The sequence below is a fragment of the Onychomys torridus genome, chromosome 6, assembly GCF_903995425.1.
Source record: "Onychomys torridus chromosome 6, mOncTor1.1, whole genome shotgun sequence".
NCBI classification, from domain to species: Eukaryota; Metazoa; Chordata; class Mammalia; order Rodentia; family Cricetidae; genus Onychomys; species Onychomys torridus.
In genome coordinates, this window is record NC_050448.1 from 10320587 (window position 1) to 10335173 (window position 14587).

The 14587-nt window shown below is 41.6% G+C and overlaps 1 protein-coding gene across 4 annotated transcripts in view; it reads left to right on the forward strand.

The window, feature by feature from the left end:
* Mecom (MDS1 and EVI1 complex locus) overlaps positions 1–14587 on the forward strand; it is a 560423-nt gene that overhangs the window by 74749 nt on the left and 471087 nt on the right. The gene's annotated exons all lie outside the window — the stretch shown is intronic.

A 14587-nucleotide genomic window follows, 5' to 3' on the forward strand; every position in this document is an offset into this window, starting at 1 on the left:
AATGTGCACATCAGTGTGCCCCGGGGGCAAGCCCCTGGGGAACTGGGCTGCAGGACTTTCTTCTACAGTCAGAGGTTCTGTTGCTAGCCTCTGATCTCGTCCAACTCCTAATGTGCCAAACTGTTCCAATGAGTAAAGTAACCCATCTTTCAAGAAAATAGAGAATTAACAGTCATAATTCCCACCTAGTTATTGAGCTAGTCCACTATCTGACAGCTTATCAGTTCATCTTGCATGAGTCTGAAGACAGACAGACACAGAAGCAGAGACCCGCCTCCACGCTTGCTAGCCTGCTCATGGCTGACTGAAATGGCTGCATGGGTAAGAATGCTCTCTTTTTGTTTGGATTTGAAGTTCGTTTTCTTTCTCCAACATGCCAAAAGTTATTTAAAATCATGTCTACTTTTAAAAGTATCCCCTCACTGGTTTTGGCATTTGTATTTCAGATTGAAGAATGGGGTCCCCATAGTATATGGTTCCGATAGCCGAGTAACTGCATTTATATTGTTATAAATTTTTGAGGTTGAAATCTCAAGTTTTTAAATTAAATAAGTACAGTTAACCGTATTAAGTGTAAGGTTGAATTTGATCAAGAATGAGAAAAGCATTTATGACAACCCCTGTAAATGTTTAAACACTTTAGTTGTGTTTGTGAGCACTAAATTGTATTATAAGGAGCTAACATTGAGCACATGGGTTCCTCTGGGACGTATCTGACTTTTGGGAGATTAAAAAAAAATCTTGCATTAATGAAATTCTGCAAGTTTTTGATTTAGTAGACAACATTTCCAGAATATGTGAAGCAATTTTAAAGTGTGTGTGTGTGTGTGTGTGTGTGTGTGTGTGTGTGTAATTACTTGTAGGAATAGTTTAACTTTAATGGGGCATTTCTCGATCACATAATAGGAAAGCTAACAGCTTTAATTAAGATTTATGAAGCATAAGAGGTAATCCATTCTGCTATATTAGGTAGCCATTGGTGGGTAGTGTGACTTCAGAGATGGATTTTCTTCACACTCTTCACTTCCTTGCGCAATTTTGGTTTAGAATTGAAATTTGTAGCACTGGAATTCCTGCATCCCTAAGTAGACAAAACTAAACTTCACTTTCCTAAAAGAAAACTTTAATTATTAATAACAACCTAATTATGGACAGATACCGTTAAATATTTATTCTGTGATTTCAAGTGGTAACTCCAGGAGCTTGAGGCAGGGAAAGGAAAAGATTACCACTTCCTTCAAATGACTGGTGTGCTGGGAAGCTGGTGCTTAGAAAGTAGAAATTCAAATCCACTAATTAACTCATTGCTCACAAATGAAGCTAAGCCAGACCATTGCAGCACCATTTCCACTGACTCTAGAATCTATGTACAGTTATTTCTTTATTACTGTAGACTGAGCAGGGTAGTGTGTACCTGTGTGCCTTATGGAGACTGCCTGGTTCTTCAGGACCGGTAAGGTGAAGACAGTACCATCTCAATATGAAGGAGGGCCCAGGCTACTGTGGGCAGCACTGTTTCCTGGGCAGATAATCCTGGCTGTAAAAGAATCTAACTGAACATAAGCATTCTTGAATCTGGAAGCATTCCTCCATGGTTTCTTCTTCAAGCTCCTGCTTGTGTTCTTGCCTTGACTTTCCTCAATAATGGACTGTGACCTAGAAGTATAAGCCAAATAAACCCTTTCCTTTCCTAAGTTGTTTTTGGTGATAATACTTGTCACAATCACAGAAGGAAACTGGAATAGTTGTTAAATCTTAGCTTGCATTAGAAGCACCTGCAGTGTCTGTCAGACCACAGGGAGCTAGGCTGAACCTTGGCAACTTTCAACTCAGCGGATCTGAGGTAGAACCTGAGGATTTCTGTTTCTAGGTAGTGTCCACACTGCTGGCCCAGTGGCTACATTTTGAGGACCATTCTAGAAAAGAGGATGGAGATGGAGAAGAGAGGACAGAGAGGAAAAATAGAGAGCAAAAGAAGAAGGCCACAGCTGTAGGGACACACAGAAATGTTGCACTAGGCTATTTATAGAAAGTCGTATGTGTTTCTATTTTTCTTTTTATTTTGAGCAGTGAATACATCATTTTTCCTCAAGCAGTGTTGATTTGGAGGTACTTAGGTGAGAAATGCTTTTCAGCATACACATTAAAAGTAGGTGTGTAGCTCAGTGGCAAAGTCTGGCATGCCTGTGTCACTGTTTGCTATTTGATCCCTAGCATGGGAAGAGGCAGAAAAAAATATATTCTCCATATCTGTCTGTCTAATATTTTCCTATCTGTCTGTCTGTCTATCTATCTGCCTACCTATCTATCTACCTGGAGAGAGAATGGGATTCTGTGATTAAATCTAGTGACTAGTGACTACCTTTGGTTTTCTCCTCTTATAGCCTGATTGTGGATGAGGGTCTTAAGTTCAGAAGCATTGCCTAGTCCATTGCCAATTGCTGTACTGCCAGTTTGGTATAGTATGTAGCCAGTGGTTCTAAAGTATTGTGCAGAGATCAATCTTGAGACCCTGGGGGAGAATACAGTATATTCCTTGGGGAAATGTGTGGCCAGAGATTCAAATTCAATAGATCTGTGCTAGTGTTGAGAACTCAGAATTTTTAGCATTACCAGGAAGATTTGCTTGAAGATAGTTCTGGACCATAGTGAACATGGACCTGCGGATGACTTTCATTGTGTATGGTATATTTGCTTCGGCTCTGTAGGGAAATTTTCTCTTTCAGCATTTTTGTCCCACCACAATTTCCTTGTGGCCCAGTGGAAATCCTCATGCTGTTTTCCAGTGGAATTTATGATGAACTTGATAGTTGCCTTCCAAATCTTATATTCTGTTTCTATTGAGTGTAGGCTTAAAGCGTAATTTCTCTAGGTCTGATGTTCGCATCTATAGGCTTAGGGTGAGGCTACATTGCTGAGTTTTTCTTCCCCTAACTAGTAACTTGGCAAACATTTAGAAATTAAATCAATGAATCCATACATGGTGTATATTTATGTAAACACATATACAATATTTTATACATGTACATATTTCATGGTGTGCATATGTATATAAATACATTGTGTTTATAAATCCTGTGTCTGTCTGTCTGTCTATCTACCTATTTATCTATCTGCCTAGTATCATGTCTCCATAATGAAGTGTCATAGGCACTTTGATGGTATTACCACAGAGAGCTGTGAGAGGAAAGACATTAAGTGGAGATGTAGGGGAAAAAATCTGTATAAAGGTGCTAATAAATAGACTTTGAGTTTATGTTTAGAAGCATAATGGGATATTTGACTTTGAAAAGCAGAGTTTCATTTTCAAGTAGTGGATGTGGCACAGCACAATTCTCCATGGTGGACACAACACCAGCTGTGTCCACTTGCAAAGAACCATCCCAGCTGGGCTTGTTGACTGTTGACATTCCCCCATGGAGAAGGCTGGTAGTATTAGTGGGCCCTCATCTGAGTACTCAGCCACCCCTTCCAGTATGCAATTATTTCCCTAATTGCACATGGCCTTGGGGGTTCAGGGAGGGGCTAATGTATATAGGCTGGGGCAAGAGTTGGCTAGACGAGGTTCCATTGATGCAGCCATGGGGAAGCTATTATCTGTATTGAGTGAAAGCTTTCCAGAGTGGCTGCTTTAGAGTCACCCACATTCCTGTAGGTAACCCTTCTCTAAGGCTCTGCAAACAGCCCGATACACTCACTGGTTCTTGGGGCAACCTTTGGGGAATTGTACTTTGGTTTGTTGTTGGGACTTTAGGAGGAAAGGGTAGATGTTATTTACATCTCCTCCAGGGAAGGACTTTTAACAACAGTAGACTGAATTAGTCTACAAGTAATATTGTACAATATAGTGGTAGCCGATGAATATTCCAGATGATGGGGGAGGGTTGCTAAGGAATTTTAAGACGTAGGCTTTTCATCCAATGACACGGACCAAGCCATCCTAGATGAAGTAGCAGGAGGAATGGAGCTTGAGCTTCTGGAGACTTAGATGGTAAGAATCCAAGTGTCTCGTGAAGTTACCTGGTGAAGGTTGTGCCTACACTGGGCATTGGAGAAGGGATTCAGTGCATGATGGAGGAGGGGCAATTGGCACCCAGTTGGGGGAGGAAGCATTTGAAAAGAGAGGAGGAACATAAGAGCAGGAAGAGGGCTTTTGTGAAAGAGCAAGGAAGACTGGGCCAAGTCGGCTAGCTGCAGTCGCTGATGGACATTGTGAGAGCCACCTGGCCCCCGAGGCAGCCACTTTTATCCTTAGGAGGTGAGAACAACACAAGGCTTGTCTCCAGTTTTTGCTGGTGAGCCAGCAGGGTTTCTGTGAACAGATGACTTCTGGTATTTGTAGACTTAGTGTTCTGTGTGGGTTTCCAGTGGTTTGTTTGGAAGTTGTTTGGGTGTGTTTCTTGCAGTGTGACTATGCAGCACACACTTTGAGGAACATGGAGTAAGAGGGTTAGGTACTGCTCGAGGATGGGAGAGCCACAGAGCTGAGTCAGGCACTCATCTGTTTTCTTTGATCTGGAAGAGAAAGCAGCATATCATTTCATTTGATGGCTTTCGGGAAAATGAAGATGAAATAGGCAGGGACCACGGACAGTGAAAGTGCTTATTTCCAGTAGAATCTTGCATTTGGGAAAAGATATTTTCCTTATTGTCACTGAAGAGCATGTAATCTCAACTATAGTTGTGAATCTCCCTAGGTATAGGCTCCTTTTAAATTTTGTAGTATGAGGCCATCTTCTCAAACTACAAATTACTATATTCATGTCTTTAAGTGAAATCAGGTGATTAGCCCAGGTTAATGGCTATGTGTCATAATGATGTGACATGGTAGAAAGTGTATGGGTATTGGATTCAGCAAAACACGGCCATATGCTATTTCTGTCTTACAAGGATGGTTGTAGGTGTGTTATATGGAGCAAGGGACTCAAGGGACAAGAAACCCTAGGTGGCATTTGGTAAGCAGTTCTTGACTTCCTCTGTCCTCTGAGTGTATGGGACCTTTGGCTCTTCAGTTATTTGGGGATTTCCCAGTTTGTAGCCCATGAAACATCAAAGGTTGTTTTGGCTTTAGAAACTAGTATTTCTTCAAGTCATCGAAGGAGTAAAGTTGTATTACTATTTGGGAGTGATATGAAGCTTATTGCAAAGTTAAGGATAAATAGGGTGCAAAGTGATATTGTTGTCAAGTTCCTTTGTAGTAATAACTGAGAGTGCTAGGAGGACTGGCCAGTCCTGGTTGCGTCTGGATATTTCTAGTTATTGAAAAGTACTAACCTATAACTGACAGTTGAAAATTCAATAACGTTCTTTGGGCCTTGGAGGGGTGTTGTGACATTTTATACCTTCCCAAGGCTCAACGACCTCTGTAGAAGAGGGTGTGGGAAGTAAGTAAGGGCCAGAAGGTAGGGCAAGGGCCTGTGGAATGCCGTTCCCTAGACCTGACATCATCATCACAACCATTAAGACAACAACAGTTACTGCATAGGGCCCATACAAAACAGGGCCTCTCAACAGCCAGTCACAGATCAGGGAGTGGCTTATGGGCCCCATCTCTTATTGCTGAACTATTGGCTGCTGATGGAGTCTGGGAGAGGGAGAATCACTATCTTCACTTGCATACTCTCTGATGAGCTCAACAGGCTTCACTAGATAGCTCCAAATCCATGCTCATATGGACAGTCCTGGTTAAACTTAGTGGGTCATGGGGCTGGAGAGATGGCTCAGCACTTAAATGCACTTGTTGCTATTCCAGAGGACCTCCATTCTCCTGGCACCTATGCGCAACTAATACCTATCTATACTCCAATGCCAGGGGATCTGACATCCTCTTCTAGCCTCCTTAGATACCAGGCATACACATGTTTTACAAACATACATGCAGCCAAAATAATCATGCACATAAAATAATAAAATAAACTTTAAAAACGTATTGTGTCACAAAACCAAATGAATAAACATGAAAGTGAGTATGGAACACATATGTGTGTGAATTTGTCAAAGAACAAATTTAGTTGATAAGTAAATCCCATGTCAGCCCCATTTTAAATCATGTCATTTGAGGAAGGTGACATCCTCACACCAGTCCACATGCTAGTAGACAGCGTCCCACCTGTGCCTGTATGTTCATTCCGTTTCATTTTTATAAGGGCATCTTCAACTACGAACTAGATGACTGTGTAGGATGTTCTGCTAAAGGCTTGCTACTCGCTGCTATTCTTGTGTGCACTCTGCCCAGTCCTAAATGGATGCTGTCTGCCTCATCTTTAGTAGAACTAGTAACTCCCAGGTTAGTATTTTGGCTACAGACTGGTGCCATGGCAAGCCCACACCTTGTTACTTCTCTTTTAAAAGCAGTTAAATATTCTTTGTAGCTTCAAGAGCTTAATCACTGTAGTATACAACTATTTAGTATTGGTTATCCGGAGACAAATGGCCTTCATGTTCTAGGTGACAATGAGAACCATGTTGCCGTTTGTTGAGATGATCGGATGATATAGAGGGAGAGGAATCTAGTGCAGCACCCAGCCTCTGAACCAGCTGCTGGGTCTGAATCCTAAAGGACCTTACTCTGACACAGAGTTTCCCACTGTAGTCTGCCACAAATCGGTCCCTGGGAAGCACTCAGCCTGGAACACCTGGCTGCCTCCTGCTCTGTGAAGCCTCTGTGCCACTGTGACTTCCCATCAGCCTGGGAACACTGCTTGCTCTCGCAGAGGGCCACAGCTCAAGGAGCTGTCACCATTCGGTCATTTTACTTCCCTCATTTTGTCTTTTCCACACTGGGGTTTGCTTTGGTGTCCACAGCATAAGGTGTCCTGACTTTTATACCTGCTGAGCAAACCAGGAGATTTTGCTCCTAGCAATGTAGCACATTAGGAAACTAAATTAGTGAAAACCAACACCTATTTAGGTTTTGTTTGTTCCCTCTTTGGTAGAAATCCACAGCCCCAAACAAACTGGTTTTGTTGATGATCTGTTGTTTCTCTGCCTCTGGTCTAGGTGTGGAACAAAATGACAGCCTCATGGGGATTATCAGTTTCCAAAGATGCTGAGAAGGGAGAGTGATGGATACAAATGAAGGGGAGGAGGAAGCTCCTAATTTTAAAAGGACAGTGTTGCAAGTTGGCTCAATTGCTGTCATTAGACACAAGACAGTTGGAGTGATCCTGAGGATAGTCATGGGAAGCAACCTTGAAAATATTTTAAAATACTACCCCCTCCAAGAACTACATGCTATTTGAATGTAGGTACATTAAAAGTACGTGATTAGATGAACAGGATTATAGACCTATTCTTGAGTACATCAGAAGTGCAGTATAGTGATGGAAATGAGAAATAACTTGCCTTAACTATAAAGCAAGAGAGGCCAGTCCGGCCATAGCTCACCGTCTAGACTTGTTTTTCAGCCACAGATCAATGAAGGTTAGAGAGCACACAGAATGGGGCATATCACACAGGAGAAGACAGACTCACAAAGTACTAGAGCAGAGGGGCAGTTTGAGAGTGTGTTTTCTACCCACATGCTTTTTAATGAAGAAACAGAGAAGCTGGGTGGTGGCCAGCCTGGATTTCTTAGTATTTGCTGTTAGTGATAAAGCTAAGTGTGGAATCTTGTCCAGCATAGCGCCTTCTCCAGAGATGGCTGGGGTACGGCTGGCCTGTTTCACTCCCTTCCACAGAGGGACGATGGTGCCTTCCATCTTTCTAGCTGTGTGCATTGTGGACTTGGGCTGGCAGTTTAAGCACATCCCTGGGGGTTCCTTCTCTTCTTAATTTAATATGAAATAAAAGGAGAGATAAGCAAGTCAATAATTTTCCCTGCCGAAACTTGGAAAATTGAGAGAGGAGGAAGGGGTCATTGGTACTGGTGGTTTTCAGAAGCCACCATACAGCTACCTGCTTAGAGGTCATATTCTGAACTTCCTTAGCTGAGAGCATGAGAGATGATCAGCCTTAAAACATAGAAGTGAAATGCTCATATTACTTATGAGCATTTTTTTTTTGTGTGATGTTTCTTGAGGACAAGGATAAGAGCAACAAGCCATACATTTTATCAAAACAAAACAAAACAAAGCAACACCTAGGATTTGCTTTTCCATAGGAGATCCACTATACTTTTATGGTACAGAAGGCCAGTGTTGCAAAGTTAAGAGCAATCCATATATAAATATCAAAGAACACCTTTGACTCCATCCTTGCTTGCCACTGTGCCCTGTTATGAGATATAGCCACTTGTGTGGGAAGGTAAGACTGAATGACTTGGAAAGCATACCAAGTATGAAAACTGCACGCTCTAAAATGTTTCCACATAAAATCTATGAAAGATGTGTAGATGAGCCTGGAAATCAGGATGACTTTTTTTTCCCTTTAGAGGGGTTAAAAAAACTATTTCTACCACACAATTCAAACAGCCCATTATACACATAGCCTGATACAGGAGCAGGTGAGCAATGAGCTTCATTTCCACATCAATTGTGTGGTTTTGGAATCTGGTTCTCTTTGCCCCTGAACTCTGGAGGAAATGACGCTTACATAGCTAAAGGCTGGTGGAACTTTAATGGGAGGAATCATGGAAGGGGAGAGCCACACAGTTCTGAAGCTCACGAAGGTAAAACAAAATACAGTCACCCATAGCATCATTATGAGAAAACGAAAAAAATCCAAAGGAATTGCTAGTGTGTGTGTATATATATACTTACACACACAAAGTCACTACAGCCTTCGGGAGGTCACTGTCTATGAGCTGGCACATTTTTATTTGTTCTGTTTTATAAAATCAGTGTATATGTTGAAAATTCAGCATCATATAGAAGACAGCAACTACTTCAAAGATGAAGATACAAATCTCCTTGTGTAACTTTTTCTTAATCAAAATGCTATGATATTCATTTATAATTATCTCCTGGTTTCTGCTATGTGATTGAGAAAGCCAAAAACCTCAGTTGTTATGATCCACAAGTTAATTTGGATCTGTGTTGAGTTCATGATTATTATAAGCTACTCTGGCTCCAAATGATAGGACTGGCATTTAATTTTAGGCATAGGAGGTAATTTAATTATGCTTTCTTTCCTGGCAATTGAATAATTGGACTTTAAAAAAACAAATAGGAAACTGGATCTTTCAGTCAATGATATAGCAGCATCCTACTGTGAAGAATTAGGCCACAGCACTATGCTGTATAATTCCTGCAATGCAATCAAGCCCATCTTCTGAAAATGCACACACATGCTCCCTGCAATTAGGGTGATAGTGGTGGTGATGTGGGTGTGCATAGTGCAGTGAGGAGGTCAGAGGACAAATTGCTGGAGTCGATTTTCCTGCCACTATATGGGTCTCAGAGGTCACACTCAGGTCATCAGGCTCAGCTGCTGTCACCTTCTCCCACTGAACCACCTCCCTAGACCTTTCCTGGATCTTACTCTGTAGACCAGGCTGGCCTCGAACTCAACGAGACCCACCTACCACTGCCTCCCGATTAAAGGCGTGCACCACCATCGCCCGGCTTGCATGCCATGTTTACATAGATGTTATAGGCAGATATTGGGGTGTGGTGGGCGCCTGCTCAGATTTCTGGGTCCTGAAGCAGGAATTGGACAGAAACACATGGATAGTAGGTCAACAGAATCTTTTAAGAAAAAGAGTACATCCCAGGATGCAAATGAACCAGAGCTGAAAAGACTGTCAGCAGCTCCATGCACTCATGCTCAATGGACTGGCTCCCTCAGAGGTAGATGCGAGGCAGTGTCAGCCGTGGAGGGTGGGGTTTTCATCTCCCTGCGAGCTGTTCGGTTCATATGCCAGTCTGGACTCCCTCTCTGCTCTCCTGACACCTAGAAGTGCAGTAAAGCAAATAAATAAATGGATAAACAGAATCAACAGACTCGAATCTCCTGTCGAGGTGAAAGAAGACTCTCATTGACATTTTAGGATCCTAAGTGCTAGTCCAAAGGCACTTATTTTTTCTTAAGTGAAACACAAATGGATGCCAATATAGAACCAAGCTAACAGCTAGTCAATTTAAACTTTCTTGCAAATGTGTTCTTCTTCAAGCCTGATTTCATTAGCCCAAGCCTTAATAATATCAGTGTTCACCTATTCCTTAAGGAGGGAATGAAAATTAATGTCTGAAAGAGTTGCCAGAGGCACACTTGCCATGCAAACTAGTATTGCTATTTACATTACATGGCAAATCAGTGCCCAGGGCAATACATAAATTATGCTAAGTAGATGGAAAATTAGTTTTTGCCTTCAGGTGCTTAAAATACAAAGGTGTGATAAAAAATAAAAGGAGAGATTCAAATTCTGAGTGTGCTTTAAAACGAGGAAAAGTTTTTGATTGAACAGTACAGGAATACATTCCCATAGTTTTCCAGGATTGTCTCTTCCTGTAGATAAGGTATTCTCCATCCTACTTAGTTACAGAGAGTGGAATGTGAGATAAGACCAATTACTGATTAGATAGATGTTTAGAAGTTTTTGAAATGAAGATATAAAAAAATAAGAATTGAGCTGATTTTAGTCTGCATGAAGTACTTCATCCTAAACGTTTTCTCCCTTAGAAAAACAAGGGTGACTTCTAGGGCATGTTTGCAGAGCTGCTTGCATAGGATCCCAGGAGGGAGACCAAGAAAACGAACGGTGGACAGAGATTTGAATACAGGGATCCAGTGCTGCCTAGAATGTTCTACTGTCTGTGTTGTTTTTATTTTCTTTATTATTATTTTTTTCTGTTTGGGAGACACAAAAGTATTTTTCATGGCTGAGGAGGATGTCTTCGTCAGTAAAGTGCTTGCTGAGCAAGCCTGAGGACCTGAGTTCAGTTCCTCAGCACCCATTCAAAACAAAGGCAGAAGAAGTCAGGTACTGTAAGCCTGCCCCTGCAAACCAGCACTCAGCAAGTGGAGACAAGGGATGCTAGAAACTTGCTAGTCAGCTAGCCTTGACAAATCAGTGAGCTCCAGGTTCAGAGAGAGACTGTCTGAACAGGTAAGGTGGAGAGCGATTGACAAAGGACAACTGATGTTGATCTCTGGCCTTCATGCACAGACACAGGTGCACACACAAACATGTACATGTATGCATAAGCACACACACACGCATGTGCACACACACACGTGCACACAGATTTTTTTTCTAAGAGATATTCAGTAAGTACTGCTTATTGGACTATCATTCATTATTTCTTCATTCATTTGTTCAACTAGGATTTGTTAAGTATTGACCACATAGTGGAAACTGCTATGACTGTTGTTAGTAAAAAAAGGTGATAAAACTCCGTGCTCTTGTGAAGACCCAGTTCTTAAGCACAGCTGGGCAGATGAATATTCGAGGTGGTTAACCACCTCTGGTCCAGGTATCAACCTGGTCTGGCAGGGCACCTGAAGGTAAGACTTCCAAGTGGCCACAGGTCTGATGCTGACACTCAGTCCTTACCTCTGGTGTTGGAGAAGTCGGGACGGGCGGGTGGAGTGCTAGTGGAGAAACTGAGATGGATATATGTGTCTCTTTCTAAACCACAAGAAAGCTCATGCTTTAATAAAGGAACCACGCCAAAATACACACAAAATACACAACAGTTAATTAGCAAAATTACTTTCTGAAAGATTTTATTTTCATTTATATGTATGTATGTGTATCTGCAGCATGTATGGGTATCCACAGAGACCAGAAGAACATGTTGGGTCCCCTGCAGATTGAGTTACAGGGTAATACTGGGAATGGAACTCAGGTCCTCTTAAAGAGCAGCAAGCACTCATAACTGCTGAACTTTTTCTCTAGCCTCTAAAACTTATTTTGATGCAATCAGTTGGTATTGAAGAAAATTAAATGCTAGACTCATAATCTGCCATCATCCCCTTTGACTCTTAAATCTTTCATTCAGAGCCGTGGAATTGTCCCTCTTTCCCATGTATTAGACTTGAGTGTGAGGACATCAGTCTCCAGGGAAATACAGCCACAAATCTGGGAATGATTCTGTATTTGGCCTCTAGGCAGGGAAAGACACAAACCATCTAAGACAGATGGTCATTGCTTTTATTTTTTAAAAGATTTCTGAGATCTCTAAGCCATAATGTCTACTAGTGTCTCCTCCTATATTTAGTGATGTTTTGTATTTATTACTGTCAAAATGTTCTTTTTAGTCTGTTGACTTTCCCATTTCATCTTGTTTGATAATCTGGGTAAATGAACAATAGATCACGAGGACTTCTTTGAAATCCTATCTTTATCAATTCTTCAGATAAAATAACTAAGGTTTGTTTTGTCTTATGGGGTCTGAATTTTTTATTCCGAGTGACTTTTAGTACTGTTCTTTTTCACTGTCTTAATCTTTACCATGTGAACATGGTGCTGGGCTGCAGAGTGCACTTTTAGGGTCCCATTATAAGCAAAAGATGACTCTTAAGGTGTACATGTCAACTCAGATTTATTTATTTATGTATGTATTTATGTATGTATGTATTTATCTATCTATCTATCTTATTATTCATTCTTCTATCGTACATTACATCCCGACTGCAGTTTCTCCTCCCTTCACTCCCCCCAGTCCCTCTCCCCCAGATCCGTTCTTTCTCATTTCCATTCAGAAAAGAGCAGGCCTCCCAGGGGTATAAATACAACATGACATAACAAGATATGATAGGACTAGATACATACCTCATATCAAGGCTGTATGAGGTAACCCAGTAGGAGGAAAAGGTTCCCAAGAGCAGGCAAAAGAGTCAGAGATACTCCAACTCCCACTGTTAGGAGTCCCACAGCCATGACAAGTATGCAGAAGACCTAGCACAGACCCATGCAGGCTTCATAACTGTGGCTTCAGTCTCTGTGAGCCCCTGCTGAGTTGATTCTGTGGGCCGTCTTTTCCCTGGTATCCTCATTTCATTGACTTTTTGCAGGGGGAGAGGTCATGTTTAGTTCTGCCCTAGGTCTCTGGGCTATCCAGCCTCCAGTTCTTGGCCATCCTGGTGATGTTGGGTATGAGCTCCCTCTTAGGGCTTAGGCCTCAAGTTAGACCAGACATTGTTTGGCCATTCCCATAAGTTCTGTGCCACCATTGCCCCAGCACATCTTGTAGGCAGGACAGGTTGTAAGGTAAAGGTTTTGTGGCTGGGTTGGTGTCCCAGTCCCACCATTGGAAGCCTTGTCTAGTTACAGAAGATGGCTGGTTCAGGCTCCATATCCTCCATTACTAGGAGTGTTTCCTAAGGTAACCCTCATAGATTCCAGGAAGTTTCCATTGCACTAGGTTTCCACAAAGCCCTCTAAATGCCTCCCCATACCAATTCCAGTCATCTCTCCCTATGCTCTCTCCCTCCATCCCTCCTTCCTCTACCTGATCCCTCCTGTTCCCATCTCCAGTCTACCCACAGAACTTACTCTATTCCCACTTCCCAGGGAGATCCATGTGTCCCCACTACAGCCCTCCTTGTTACTTAGCCTCTCTAGGTCTGTGGGTTAAGCTTGATTATCCTTTACTTAACACCTAATTTCCACTTATGGGTGAGTACATACCATGTTTGTTTTTATGGGTCTGGGTTACCTCACTCAGGATGATTTTTCCTAGTTCCATCAATTTTCCAGCAACTTTCATGATGTTATTTTTCTTTTTATTTATTCTTCTCTCATAAAATAGATGTAATTTTTTTAAACAGCTGAGTAATACTCCATTGTGTAAATGTACTACATTTTCTTTATTCATTTTTTTGGTTATGGGACATCTAGGTTGTTTCCAGTTTCTGGGTATTATGAACAAAACCATTATGAACATAGTTGAGCAAGTGTCCTTGTGGTAGGATGGAGTGTCCTTTGGGTATATGTCCAAGAGTGGTATAGCTGGGTCTTGACGTAGATTGATTCTCAATTTTCTGAGGAGACATGATTTCCATAGTGGCTGTACAAGTTTGCACTCCCACCAGCAGTGAGGGAGTGTTCCCCTTGCTCCACATCCTCTCAAGCATGAGCTGTCACTTGTGTTTGATCTTAGCCATTCCAATAGGTATAAAATGGAATATAAAAATAGTTTTGATTTGCATTTTTCTGATGGGTGAAGATAGTCAACCCGGTTTTAAACACCACTTTTCTTATAGGTCCCTTTCAGCTGAACCTTCCCAGGCTCACTCTAATCTTTATTTTTTTTCCTCTCTCTATTAAACTTTGACTTGTTTCTTGAAAAACAACTCTTTGATGTTTTGGCAGCTTATTCTAAAGGCCATTACTGTGTTTTAATGTTAATTTTGTCTTCTAGAATGAGAAGAATTGTCCTGTGTTTTTATTTTGGTAACCAAAAGCAGATCTTATGACTTATTAAGAAACATGCATCATATTCAAGCAGGAATTCAGAGTCCATCTCTATCTGGAATAGTGTGGTCAGACTTTGGTCAAGGCTAAGGAATATTAAAATATAAAATATTTGTCAAAATTAGCTGGGTGGTGTTGGCACATGCCTTTAATTCCAGCACTCAGGAGGCAGAGGCAGGCAGATATCTGTGAGTTCACTGCCAGCCCGATCTACAAAGCAAGTTCCAGGACAGCCAGGGATACTCAGAGAAACCCTGTCTTGGAAAAAAAAAATGGTCAAAATTGCTC